This window comes from Cyanistes caeruleus, chromosome 2 (assembly GCF_971803275.1).
Source record: "Cyanistes caeruleus chromosome 2, bCyaCae1.hap1.1, whole genome shotgun sequence".
NCBI lineage: Eukaryota > Metazoa > Chordata > Aves > Passeriformes > Paridae > Cyanistes > Cyanistes caeruleus.
This window is the reverse complement of record NC_141702.1, coordinates 71,417,754-71,430,814: the sequence shown is the minus strand read 5'-3', so window position 1 is coordinate 71,430,814 and position 13,061 is coordinate 71,417,754. Positions and strand designations below refer to the sequence as shown.

General features: G+C 46.6%; 1 long non-coding RNA gene across 1 annotated transcript; it reads right to left on the bottom strand.

Annotated features, from left to right (window-relative positions):
* Positions 1 to 2,605: 2,605 nt before the first annotated feature.
* Positions 2,606 to 12,081, bottom strand: LOC147654906 (uncharacterized). The gene is made up of 3 exons (XR_015283388.1): positions 11,902 to 12,081; positions 6,137 to 6,254; positions 2,606 to 3,891 (listed from the first exon to the last, which is right to left on the bottom strand). It is a non-coding gene; the product is annotated as an uncharacterized LOC147654906 (long non-coding RNA).
* Positions 12,082 to 13,061: the final 980 nt, after the last annotated feature.

The following is a 13,061-nucleotide window of genomic DNA, read 5'->3' as shown; positions in this document are numbered from 1 at the left end:
CCATTGCCAGTCCATTGCCACTGAGAGTTTGTGGCATGGCTGACTGTGACCTCACTGCTGCAGCTCAGTGATGTCTGTCAGGTAGGTACTAGCTTAGGATTAAAGTTGTTTTAGCACTTTGCTACATGACTTAATTTATATTGCCATGGCAGTGAGAGGAATAGTCTTTGATTCACACTGATCTTGGATCTAGAAATATCCACTGGCTTGATTTATATCAATATGGTGGTAGGGGTGCTTGAGGTGACCTTCAAGACAGCCTTGCCTGCTGAAGGCAAGTCCTGAGCATGCTCCTGCTTCCTCCTCTGCTCTCATGAGGACAGCCAGAGGCTGAAAGATGGCTTAGGAGCTCCCCATGCAACATTCTTTCCTCGGGGGTCTGACCAAGCTTTCCTGGCTGAAGCCAGGTGCAAAAAATCCCCTTTGCTGTGAGACGAGAGGAGCTGAGAGTCACCACTGCAGAAATGCTCCGGTCTGTGAATCACCGCTAGTAGCTCCTCAATGCACTTGTGGAGTGAGAAGCAATGACAACCCCTGTGCCCCACTCTCAAGTGGGAGCTGGGAGATTACTTGCACATGATGCTGTCATTCTGTCAAGCTAGCAGCAGGCAGAGTCCATCCTGGCTCAAAGCTAAACCTGTGAAGGGTGACATCATGCAGGAGGCACTTTGAGATGCAGCCTGCCAGCAAGTGTTACTAAGCTAATCATGGTAGAGGAGTAGAGGAGGAGCGCCCGAGGCTGAGTCGATAAGGTGAAGAACACATTCCACTGTGGTAAATGAAAAGCCCCCAGAGCCACCTTAGGCTTGGTGTCACAGAGGTGCATGCTGGAAATGGCATAATCATGAGATCAAGTACAGCCACCTCCAGGGTATGGCCTCTGCTGTCTCCCTGCCCTGGAGCAACCTGGTATTTGTGTTAGAAGCAGACAGCTGTAGAAAGCACAGAAAAACCCAGGACCATGCTGGGGACTGCTGAGGAAGCCACTGCCACAGACTGAGGCACCCTTGTTCTGGGGAAGGGAGCGAATGCCTCCCAGTCCTGCCCTGAATCCCAGCTTGCCTGTCCTGGTTTCTGGTTTGGGCCATAGTCTGCATGTAATTCCCCTCTTCCACACTTCTTCCATAATGATTATCAGATGCCTCTTTCCACTGCTTATCAGAGTAGGTGCTGCTCTTCTCCAGGAGGTCTCATCTACTACAGGGCACTCTTGGAGATGCAAAGCTCGAGGGCAGCAGCCCTTCCCCTGTGTCACCTTCAGACTGTGAGATTTCCAGTCATGTTCTCAGGAGCTGAGGACTAAGAAGAGTTGATAGCTCAGCTGCTCTGGAAAACAAATCCCCACATCACCAATGCTGGCATCTGCCCTTCAGGAGAGGAGGTACCCGTGCAGAAGATCCTGCCATGGGCAAGAGAATGAAAGGGCAGCAATGTCTCAGGCAGTCCGGGAGGCAGAAGTTCAGATCTCAAGAATCAAACTAAAAGAAAAACAAGCAATTAAAAAAACATTGTTTCGGTTTCAGCCAGGAACCCAGGACAGTAAACAGAGCAGGCTGGAAAGCCAATATATTCTACCCTGGGGGAATCGACTTTGCTTGCGCCAAAGAGGAAAGAAATGAATATAAAATAAAGAGCAAAGATGAAAGCCATATATCGCAAGCACAAACTGCCACGGCCATGATTGGCAGTTTACATATTACATTTTATGGCATTCCTCTTCTCCTCCCTCTGTATTTTCTTTCTTCCCATTTCTCTGCTGACAGCTCATACACACGCCTTGAGCTGCACAAATAAGTGCTCTGCTCCTCCCTCGCATCCTGCTCAGACTTCACGCCAGTCCTTCCCAAGTTCACAGACCACCCCACCATCCTGGCTGCATGCAGAAGAGACAGCAGGTCAAGGTCTGAGTTGTCACAAGTCCACCAAAAAGATTTCCTGTCATGTGCAAACAAACCCAGCTCCTCTCCTCTGGCTGATCTGGTTTTTACTGAATCCGGTCAAATCACGATTTCCCCCTTCTCTTTCAATAAACAATCAGCCCGTGTCAACTTGATTACGAGCTGCTGATGCAGCATTGTTGAATCCAAGCCCTGAGTGTATGTTTTGGCAAAAACAGAACTATTTTCAGCTAGGCGTGCAAGGTGGCTTGCCAAGAGACTCAGCTTTCCCAGCAGACCCAAGGCGGGTTGGAAGCAGGGCTCCCACCAGCTGCCTGGGCAGTAGGACCAGGGGCCAGGTCTTCACAGCTCAGCACTGGCACTCCTGGCAGGACCTGCACCACCTTGCTGCTCCTCCTGAACTGATCCAGAGCAGAATCCTAGCCGGATCAGGTATGCTGAGTGGGGAGAGCACAAGGAAACCCTGTTCCAGTTCTGACCACTCTGAGGGAAACCACTTGGCATGTCAGCTCCCAAAAGGAGGTTTATTTTGCCTACATGAAATTCATAGAACCCTTTTATCCCTGTGTCCAGTTGTGTTCCTGGTGTAGGAGCTTTGAGAGCCCTCAGCAGTGCAGAAGTTGAGGGGCAGGATTGACACTTTCTCCACACCAGGGCAGGTACCCTCTAAGTCACCTTGTTTATACTCAGACAACACAGCAGTCATGTCATTCCTCTCTTTAAAGGGTATTTATTTCTTTTCAGGGCAATGGCATGTCCTTATCCTCAGTTTTCCTCTGGGGCCACTCTTGCTTTTGGCATCTATTTTTCCTGTTGCTGCTTTCTTTTGGATGTTCTCTTTCCCATGGCCTCTATGGCCATAGGGGCCAGGTGTGTGAAACAAAACAGGGACGGCACAGACACAAAAATGAAGCGTAACACAATTTGGGCAAAGTGACTTCCCACTTCCCTCATGACATCTGTCTTGATGTCATGGTTTGAAAAGACAGGTGTCTGCTAAGGAAGGCAGGAACTTCCCTTGAAAAGGAAAAATGTAAACCACATTCCCTGCTCCAAATTATTATAATCTTGAAATCAGGGGGCTCTCAGGTAAAGATATGGGAATAGGAATAACAGTTCTATATGTCTATATAGGAAAATTAAAATAAAAATGCAGTAGTACAAAAAAATCCACTGACAGAGTCAGAATACAACCTGACACCCTGTTGGTCAGGCTGTTGGTAGCTGTCTGATTAAATGGTGGCTGCTGGAGTGACAGATGTGGTTCTGTTGAAGCCGTGATCCTCTAGAAGGGTGTCGTTTTCCTCTGAAGATCCAGTGGTGGTGGATCCATGGGCCCAGTCTTCCTCTGGAAATCCAGTGGAGAAAGGCTGACTGAAAGGTGTTCCAAATCTCAGATTATATCCAGGTAGGAATGCTTGGCTCCTCCCCCTGGGTGGAGCATCTGACAATGGGATGATGGAATTTATCAGTCATGCAGTGAGACTCAATGGCCCATTAACAGAAGATATCCCCCTGGAGGGAGGATGGGTTGTGGAAGAGACAAAGAACACAGCCCCACCTGGTTTTAACAGATGATAATAGAATACATACTTCTGGTTACAACTTGCATTGCAACCCAAGACACATCCTTCTTGCAGAAGTCTCTTTTCCCCACCTGGAAGAAAACAAACTTGCTCCCTACTGATGTTGACAGCGTACAGATTCCCAAACTGGCAGCCTATACAATGTGGGATTTTTTTCCTAACAAAATCCCCTTTTTTTTGCTGGCAGCGATGTTGTAGCATCACAGCCCTTCAGGGGGTTTTCAGTGGGCAGGGCTGGCAGCTGACAGGTGTGGGCAGTGGCAGAACCCATTGGTGGACAGGTTCTGCCCTCAGCAGAGGTGTGCAGGGGTGCCCATGCACGTGTGTACCTGCACGAGTGCCTGGCTGTGCCGGAGACTGCCTGTGCCTGTGTCTCCTCTCCCTGAATTCCAGAGGCGTTACGTGTCCTGCAGAGAGAATGAAGTATTTGTGCCACAGGCATAAATAAATCCACTGAGCATTTGCAGTAACACAGGTTGCTTAGGGCCTGAGCTCGATCCCACTCTGGACAGGGGCAAAATCTGGCTTTGGTGGGAGGATGGTGGGGGCCACGGTGCAGGGATGCTGCTGGGGAGGACACAAGGGCAAACATACAGGCAAGGTGTCTGTTGTTTCTTTATGAGGTGGTGAGTTGGGTTACTTGCTCATGACTGCTGGCACAAATCAGGGAGATGCACTTCTGCCTCCTCATTACAGAAGAAGCTTGAACCAGTGAATGTTTAAGAGAGGTTGAGACAAACACACCAGCACCTCTTCTTGTGTGCAGGCTTGACTCAATAGAAAGCAGTGGCTTATTGGCACATGAGAGACATGTGTTACAATTACCAAAATGAATTTTAAAAAAATGTAGTTGCTACACATTCAAATAAATGCACATTTTTATCCCATGTGTCAAAAGAGGGGGATGGTACCACTGCTTTTATGAAGGATGTCACCAAGTAACGCCTGCACAGAGCTTACATATGATTACACAGATCATATGGTGACTTGGTAGCTGGTGTTCTTCTTTAGAAATACCTGGTGCAATTTATTAATTGGCCTTTAGACACATGTGATGTAGGCATTCAGCAGATGAGCTAGAGTTAAGGGAGAGCAACAGGCATTTCTGTGTATGGGTTACCCCAAACTGAAACACACCTCTAACATTAGGCAAGTGAATTGCACTTTACTGGTATTCTCTTCTATCTCTTGAATTTGAAGGGAGTCCTGAGCTCAAGTTCAGACATAACACTGCCAATTTGAAAGTGTGCACGAAGCAATTTTATTCCTGGCCTTTCCTGGAAGACTTTGATGACCATAAACTTGTGACGTGCAAAACCTCCCTCATTTTTCAAACCTGCCCTGTTTTTTCCATCTCTTTGTTGCCTGAGTGACACTCTTGTGTTCTGCCTGATTCACCACTCCCCTGGCTGTTTCCCAGAATGAAATTGCTCTCAGTGAGTGATGAATGAGTGCTCTGCCTTAACTCTGCCGAGCAAAGGGCACAGCTACCATACACGCCACAACTTTCAGACTGTGATGGATTTGAGCTTTTGCAGCAATCTTTATTGCCTCGCCTTCCTTACCCTTGGAACTGAACTTCTCATGGGCAGTTTTCAGTTCAGTTTACTTTCTTAAGAAGAAAAAAAAATAGGTGGCGAGTCAAGACTGATTCTGTTACAGTGATTTTAAGCTGGTGTAAAACCCAGCAGTGAGATGAAATGGGCTGCTCAGCCAGGAAGAGAATTGGCACATTGCTGGACAAGCAGAGAAGGCAGTGTAATTCAGACTGTTTTCAGTGCAGCTGTAGGACTGCACCCATGGCAAAAGCTGTTTTGGAAACAAGATGTCTTTACAACTCCTGTAGGTGTTTGCTTTTCACTGGAACTTGGTATACAAAATCTGGCATGCTTTTTTAAAAAGCAAACAAAATTTAAAAAAAAGAAAAAAGAAAAATAAAGAGTCTGGTCTTGTTTTCTGTTGTAATAACAACAGAACCTAGTAAAACAAAGGAAACGAAGTCCTCTAATATTTAGTGACAACAGCTCCTTAACAAAATCTGGATGAGATTGTTGCTCTTCAAAGTTCAAAGGCAGAGCCAAGGGTGGGTGGGAAGCAAGAAGGCAACTGTAGAGGAATAGCATGACCAGGCTAAAGCTTTTGAAGATGTCAGACTGGTTCTTGGCATAGCTGCTGATTTTGTATGGGATTTTGTATGTGGCCCTCATCTGTAAAGGTGAAACAAATTTTAGAATTCTTTAGGGTCTGACATCAGAAACAGTCCTATGTGCATTGGCATGGGGGAAACCTGGCCCTGCAGAAAGCTACTGTGGTTGAGGGTGGGTGCACAGGGCTAATGGTGTGACACTGTAATCAGCAGAAAGCCACTCGTGTTCTCCAAAGCACATTGACAAAGGCTTTGCTTGGCACATGTCTAAAAATGTGGGTGCAATTTTGCCTTTCTCCCTCCAAAAATGAAGTGCAAGGGTCATTCATGTGTGGGACTGGATTTTAATCGCCACAAGCACCCAGGATTTGGGTTTAATGCAGTAGAAGTGGGAAGGAAGAGGAGCTTGAAGCACAAAGGGACAAGGAATGAACAACTATGAATACAAAGGCATTTATAACATTATAACATGATGATGTTGACAAAGCCCTGAAACCCAGTCTTGCCTGGTAGCTGGGGTGTGAGCACACAGCAGCACTGGAGTCCAGGCTTTCTCACGGCATGGAAGTATCTCTGCTGCAGCAAGGTGTCTGTGGATCCTCAGCGGAAATTTTGTGTCCAGCACTGGCAAGACAAAATACCACAAACAGATTAAGTTGTCGCACTGCTCATTTATTTTCATACACACAATGGCTACTTTGAGCAAACCCCATCCTGTTTGAGCTTGGGGGCTGTGCTGCTCATTCACTGTGTTAAAACTGGATAAACTGAGGAAGTGTCTAGCCTTCCATTTAGCTAAGAGCTGAGCTTCTGGATAATGCATCAGGTGATAGCACATTCTCAGCCTCACTGGTGGATTTGTCAAAGCATACATTCAGCAAAGGGTTCAAGAGTTTGTGTCGGGGATAGGTGATTTCCAGGAGGCTGTGCAAAGAGTATGGGGGTGAAACATCTCTGTACTCTGGGACAGAGGCAGTGGGGCCAAGATATTACCTTGGGTCTTTATTGAAAGCTGTTCAAAACTCTTGGTCAAGAAATCATAGCCATGGAATGGGATGGTTTGGTTTGGAAGGGACCTCACGGATCATCTAGAACCTGCTCCCATGGGCAGGGACACTTTCCATGAGACCAGACTGCTCATGGCCCCATCCCACCTGTTCCTGAATGCTTCCAAGGGTGGGTCAAGCATCATTTCCCTGGGCAACCTCTTCCAGTACCTCACCATCCTCTGAATAAAGTATTTCTTCCTACTATCTAATCTAAATCTTTCCTCTTTTAACTTAAAATCATTTCCCGTTGTCCTATATGTACGTGTCTGTGATAGATTGGCACCACATTATTCTTTTCAAAAAGTTCCTCTCCAGCTTTCTTGTGGGCTGTTGATCATATGGCAGGGCTTTATGCTTGGCTGTCCAGCATTTACAACTTCCAAGAGTCTGGATATCTGCAAATCAAGTTTCTATATGAGAACAACACCTTTTGGCTTACAGCTGTGGCTGTCCTCAAGCACAACAGTGATGGGTGTGGAGAAAGAGCTGAGTGATGAGTAACCAAAGCAAAATTGGCAACTTAGATGAGTTTAGGTGAGTTAATGCACTATTAATGCATTGTCAGGCCCAGACATATTAATATTGAGGTTCCTTGAAATACCTTACATGCTTGGCTCTCTCCCCAGCCAGTGGTGTGAATACCAACCACTAGGGACAGAGTTAAGGACTGGTTTTGTCACCCCTGATCTTCGGTTTCCTAAACAACTGCCTGGTCTCCAGGAATTGGCCTCCAGGGTTTGCTAGGGAAGGGAGTGGAAAAGAGCATCTAAATCATACCCAGCCATACTACTCATGCTAACTCAGATATTTTTGTTTGTATTTTGGTGCTGTTTGTAATCAATACCTTTGTTTAGACAAAGGTGGGGAAGGAAAAAACTGCAAAAAGCCCTGTTTAACAAAGAGCATTGATGGACCAGCTAAGCATCCTTTGCTTAAAAAGTAGCCATGAAATGAACAAACAAGGCAAGAACAACAATCTGATTCTCATGCAAATTTTTGCCAGCTAATGGTCATTTGCATGCCCTAGGATATCAAAAAGCACCTCTGAAACATTAGTGCAAAGCATTTTGCTAATCATGACTGGTCCTTTCCACCCTTTCCTGTACAGGTAAATAGTATTTGCTTGCAGAAAAGGAAACTGCAGTTTACAGCCTCTATTGAATGAAGAATCACAGTCTGGAGGGGAGCACCAAATGCCCTCACTGCCACACAGTGCCGGAGAGGAGCAAGGAGAGTAGCAAATAACTTGCTAGAGATCATACACAGAAACAGCAGAAAGGTTTGAAATAGTTAACCAGTGTTGTGTCACCCTCTCAAATGTCTCTCAAAGCTGGTCTAAGGGCGTCTCCTGGAGAATTCGCTGGGATTATTTCCTTAGTTTGAGATATCAGGGTGGTACAACTTCATGGCTCCAGAACTTCAGCGTTTGGAAGCCAGGTTTGGTGTCTGAGTTGTGCCAAGTACACCCATCTCCCCTGCTTTAGTTGCTTGAGGAATACTTTACTTCCAGAACTCTCAAACTGCTTTTTTGCACAGCTCACTGGGAAATGTGAAGGGTGATGCAGACAGCAAAAAGCTGAATTAAATTGCTGGTATTTACCAAAGGTGCTAAATGATAATAAGCAGAAAGGCACTCCAAAGAGGTGTTCCCAAGAATCCAATCTCAAGGATCCCAAGAATTGTTTGATTCCAAATATGTATTTTCCCACTGGCAGAATTTTCATGATGTGCATGATAGAGGTGTGACTTAACAGCCACAGGAACAGAAACACTAGTGATGATGAATTACACCAGTCCTGGACCTAACAGCCTCTCCAGGCTTTGTGCCAGCAGAGTGGTAAGGAACAAACTTCTCCCAGGAATGGCTCATCACACTGTGGGCTCACTGGGCAGTGAGGGGACAGCATGAAGAGGTCATTCATGGGGTACCATGATGGCTTCTCTCCTGAGGATCAGTGTTAGGGCTGTGGCATGGGAAAATGTGGCAGTGGCACTGATCCACTCATCATGGGTTTCAACTTGTGCAACCAGGGGTTAGGAATACCCTGTTATATTGCAATATGCAAGCAAAGGAAAGGCCCCTTAGCAGAAGAGGCATTTGTTTTTGACCTTTGCTTGTTCTGCTCTCAAGGAGAGATTCTCAAGGTCAGCAGCAATTCCTCCCCTTCTCTTCATCCCTGTCTGCAGCTCAGGGGCAAAAAGAAGTGGCACGCTAAAATCCCAGACTTTGCTTTGGCCAGACTTTTTCATAGGTCTGTTCCTGATGTAGAGCCCTGTGCTTGAATGTTCCCTTCTTCTCCCACAGATGTCATCCTCTGGTGTCATGAAGGGGCATTTCTGTCTCTGTGGTGGCAGTGACGGGTGCTGGCTGGATCTGACTCCAAGGGAAGCAGGTGCTGGCTCAGAGCTGCCCATCTTGGAGCCAGGGTGCCCTTGGCCAGCATCACCCTGTTGTGCTTCCCACTGAATCTCAATGAGCACCTTGGGATGTCAGGGGCAGATGGGATGCACTGATTACTTGGATCCTTCCTATTTTGGGACATGACAAGCAGTTCATTTCCCCCCTTTCCTTTCATGTTCACACAATGCTTTACACGGATCTCCCCTGCACATATTTATCTGCCAGGCAGGGTAATAGAGCAGCACACAGGGAGTCTCCAAGGCTTTTGTAGAGGTTTGGTATTGCTGAGCTGTGAATGCAGTGAGAGGCAGCATGTGTAGCTAATCCTACGATACAATAACCAATCCTTCGTGGTGGATGTCAAATTTACTAAATGCATGATTGTTTATTGTTTGTCTGTGTAATGATGTGCTTGGGATTTGGGCCAATTTGAAAATATTAATAAACATGACAGCATTTCAGTAATGCACCAGACAGAAGCCTCCCTTTGCCCCCAGGAACACTAAGACGATATGTTCACAGATGGAATGAAAGGCAGTTCTCTTCTGAAATTAAAAAAAGGGCTTTCTATTATCTAAGCTAAATAGCTTAAAACAGTTCACTAGGTTTTTCACACTGGCACACTCTAGCTGCAGGTGGGTTCATTAGCTTCTCTCTGATGTAGCAAAATTAGATCAGTGTAAGGGACAAGGAAGCTGATATTAGCCTGTGCTGTCACTGAAAGGACTGCTTGTCTGAGAGGAGGAATGGGCTAGTGATTTACAGGGCTCAGGCGAAACTGAGCAGTTCATTTTATCTCAGCCTTTTCTCCCTTCTGGACCAGGAGCCTTCTGGCTGTGGCTCTTTTACTCCTTCAGGCCCCCTGTGTGGTGGTACACCTGTGTTGCCAACACTGCAGAGGGGGGTATTCAAAAGTAACCACGCGTGAATGTTTATTTCCCAAAATCAGTCTATTTGACCTGCACCAGGCAAGCTCCCTCCTGCCCTTCCAGCTTGAGTCCGTGACATCACAACTTTTTGGTAATAGCCTATTAATCACCTACTGCCTGATGCTGTGAATTCTGTCTGGTTTCCTCCAGGATACTTCATCATCTGCAAGCAGGACTTGGACCAGGCAGCGATGCCTCCATCCAAGCTCCTCCAGATGCCGGTGCTCCGAGCTTTGCCAGAACTGCATGATTTCTGTGCGTGCCATTAGACTGGGATGATGAACAGCTTGGCTGTGACCACATGGAGTGCAAAGCCTGGTGAAACCTGGCTCATGAACATCCTTACTGCCGTGCAGAGCTGCCATCTGGCAGGTTAGACTTGGTGTCCTCACCACTCCAGCTTCCCAAGCCAGCAGCTTTTTTGTTTCCTTTTAAATGAAAACAAATGTTAACTTCAACCTGTGGATGATGCAGCCTATGGCTACCAGCAACATCTCTTTGTGCAGGGGATACTGGGATGAAGGACCTTTACTGCACACCACACAGTACCCAAAAATAGCCCCAGTGGGTCAGCAACGTGGTGTTCGCAAGGGAATGCGAGGAAGAAAGCGATCCCACCTCGGGGAGCCGCCAGGCAACCAGGCTGCAGTTTGTGGTGCAAAGCTCACTACAGAGTGCTCTATGTCAGTGGCTGCAAGGTGAGGCACAGTTTGTCCCTATGGCACTGTCTGCTGCATCCCAGGAGCCACGTGGTGCATTTTGCAGGAAAGGGGCTGCCATGCTCTCTACTTCCCCACCTGCAGGACTTGCACCTTGAGGACTTTCGTGTGCTATCAATGTGTTGCACCTATTTCTTGTTTTGACTGATTTAATGGGGAAAAAAACACAAGGAGAATCTAGTTAGGTACAACTAGACAAAATTTGGATGAGGTTTGTTTAATTGTAGTGATCAATTTCCCCATTGCCTGTGGTGTGTCCTAATATGCTCCTTCTCCATCCTTTGTATTACAAGTTGTGCCCAGGATCAGCCTCCAGCTGTGCCATAGGACGGTTACAGCAGAAAATAAGGATATTTGAGCCTGAACCAAATTTTCTGGTAAGAAGAGCAACTGCCCCTTGCTCATTTCCCTTCAAGACATAAGAATGATCCTGGATGTTAAAAATGAAGACAGAACACAGCAGCTGCTTTTGCAGCTGAGGGTAGAGAATCCAGGCAAAGCTCACACATGGGTTTTTGGAGGGATCACAATAAAGCGAGGCAGTGCCAGGGGCTGGGGTATACACCTTACAGGCTGCAGTGGCATTGAGTGATTTTACTGCTTGCAACTCCTGCTTGAAAAATACTGCCAGAAGAAGAAAGGCTCCTTCCTTTTCACCTCAGCACTGATGAAGATTTCAGGGAGTCACTTTCCAGCATGGAGAGTGCCATTTTCCTCCAGTAGTTTGCTGCAGGGATTTCCCGGCTTTTTGGCTGCCCTAACACAACCACATCTGCCCCTTCAGCACTCTCACCACGGGCCCATTAGCCCTTTTCTGCTGTCATCACCTCACAGGTTCACACTGTCCTGCTTTTCCATGAGGAAAGCAAAATTCAGGCTATGAGAATTCAGGCTACAGGTCCATACACAGTAGGCACAGCTGTCTTCCTTGATTCTTCCAAAACATGTTTTTTTTTAGTTTTATTGAAGACAATTTTGTCTGAATGACTTTAACTTCCTAAATGTCTTCATTGTCTGGGATCATCAAACCTTTCTCAGTTCCCTGCCTGTCCCACAGTCACCTGAAAATTCTGTCAGTAGCAATATGTTGTAGTTGATAGCTTGGAATGTATATTTTCCCTTCTTCTAGTTGTGATTTTTTCCCCCCCTGCTTCTTTTTCTCCTATTGTTTACCTGAAGTCAAGTTATCATGGTTAACGAAGATTTTTCTCCTCAGCTCCACTGCGAGAAGCCGGATGGAGTGGAGGGGAGACCCTGCCGGAATTTCCAGCTGCTTGAAATTTCTTTAGCCCAGGAAAGCACGGGGTTGGGAGAAGAGAGACCCTTCTTTCCAACACGGAAGTTTGTAACTCTGTTTTTCCTGTCCCAGAATGCCTCTGAGCTATGGAAGCTGGGAGGGCATGCTTACCTTGCCTTCCCTTTCTTTCCCCCCTGGGTTGCCGGGAAACCAAGCCCCCCTTCCTCTCTCTCCTCTGCCCCTCTGTGGAGAATACTCCTACACCTTTGTGGGCATTTGAAGAAGTTGGTGTCTGTTATTTCTTATCTTGGTGTGTGTAACCTTGATTTGTAGAAAGTTTGTAAGATGTACTAACTGAGAAAAATAATTGATTCTCTCTCTGATGTTCCCTCCCTCCGAGAAACCCTGTTAAAAGAGACCCCCAACCCCACAATCCTTTGTCTTCTGCCCTTTGGATTCCCCTTCACAGAAATAAACTGTGGAATGCAAACCAGGGAGAGAGTCCACCCCTGATTTCTTTGCTCGCTTGATAGACTTGAATTCCTGAAGAAAATCAGTGACCCTCACAAACATATGCTGGCTCGAAATCAGAGTGAAGAGAAACCTCATCACTGAGCTAGCCGGGCCACTCTCGGGAGGTTTGAGTCAGCAATGGCTGCTCTTTCCAGATCACTGGAGGAAGATGCTGCAAAGTGTCAGGTCTAGAAGAGGTCCCCAGGGAGCCCCACCTGAAGTGCTCCTGTGTGTGTCACCTCCATCAGTGCCCGTCAGCCACCCAGGCCCTCAGCTGTTTTATACCTTGTCTGGAGCTGTTGCAAGATGTTCATTCTCCCCCAAAAGAGCTGTGTGAGGCCTAGTGGTGCCTCACCCAGGGATTGCCTCCAGGCAGGTACAAGTATCAGTCATTTTTTATAAAACCAACAGAAAATTAAATTAGACCTGTTTTCCATGGAACACTGTTAACTGGCACTGATGCTCTCTCTCTTTTATTTATGTTGCACTTGAATCCCATGTCATCTTCTCTCTTGTTTGGTCTGGGGTTCATGTCAGATATTTCCACCTTGTCTTTTTCAAAACTTTGGCATACATTTAGATC